Raw genomic sequence first — 1,163 nt, 5'->3', positions numbered from 1 at the left:
GGTCTGTTAAGAGATTAAACAAAAAGCCTGGGAAATGTCGAAACTGGTAGTATTTGTACTTACAATAAACTGACTCACAGTCAAATGTGCTATCGGTTGACCCACTGACCCCCTTACCTTTTGTGTAATACTTTTGCTCTCAGTAGGGTTGTCCAAACTTCCTTCTTAAAGCGGCTTTCTTATAAAAAATCCTAGAACTGCTTTTTGTGGCTCACATGCCTCATATCCCGTTGCTCTTGATAAACTCACATCATCTCCCACCAGTACAAGCTGTAAAAGATTTCCAGGGCTTATCCAAGCAAACTAGATTTGGGTCGAAGGTTGACCAATCCTAAAATCAGCAGCAAAGTTAACATTGAAATCAGCCTCAGAATCTCTTAAAGGATGGTCCAACATTTGTTGCTTACAGGGATCAATTGGACAGCCTCTGGAACTGGCGCCATAAGCCACCTCCTGTTCTGCCTTGTCCTTGATACAGCCATGGGCCCACATACACTCAGAGGTACAGAGTTGTTCTCATGTCTATGGGTCTATTGTGATGTTCTCAGGCTTGCATCACCCAGCCATTGTGATGGGGAGGGGGTTGGTGTCATTTTGCAAGCACCCTGGAGCATGAATCTTTAAATATAATTGGCATTAAACCAACCCCTTTAGGACCAGATCAATACAGCAGCAAAGAATGCTTATTCACTGTTGTTTGCCTCTTCATTTCATACCACCCGATATCTAAATGGTGTTTTGACTTTCTGCCCTCTGACATAAGGACATTTGGTATGGCAAACCTTTGACTGGAGGTCCAAATCAATGGTTTGATTGACTCTCCCTTTGCGCTTGCTTCAGCAACACATGTACTAATATTGGAATGATAATGGGAAAATTAAATTGGCCCCTGCTCTAAAGGATGGCACGCACATTCGTAAAGCATTCACTATTTTTGGCACATGACAGGACAGAAACTTTCTTAATTTGCAAGGCTTTATTTTTTTAATACATCTTTTTTAATGAAGATTGAAATTGTATGTTCATACATATTACACGACAACACAATACATTTTGAGCCAAATTCAACACTAATGCCTCCGGAGCCTTTTACTTGTGAGTCCTATTGACTGAATGAACAGCCCCGTCGCCTTCAATTTCTTTGCTTGCACTTTTAGAAGTCG

The 1,163-nt window shown here is 41.3% G+C and overlaps 1 non-coding gene across 1 annotated transcript; it reads left to right on the top strand.

Moving 5' to 3' along the window:
- Positions 1-829: 829 nt before the first annotated feature.
- LOC138570566 (U6 spliceosomal RNA) lies at positions 830-936 on the top strand. The gene has a single exon (XR_011303606.1). It is a non-coding gene; the product is annotated as a U6 spliceosomal RNA (small nuclear RNA).
- Positions 937-1,163: the final 227 nt, after the last annotated feature.

This window comes from Ambystoma mexicanum, chromosome 2q (assembly GCF_040938575.1).
Source record: "Ambystoma mexicanum isolate Mex_15411 chromosome 2q, UKY_AmexF1_1, whole genome shotgun sequence".
NCBI lineage: Eukaryota > Metazoa > Chordata > Amphibia > Caudata > Ambystomatidae > Ambystoma > Ambystoma mexicanum.
The sequence above is the reverse complement of the archived record's forward strand: the minus strand, read 5'-3'. Positions and strand labels throughout refer to the sequence as shown.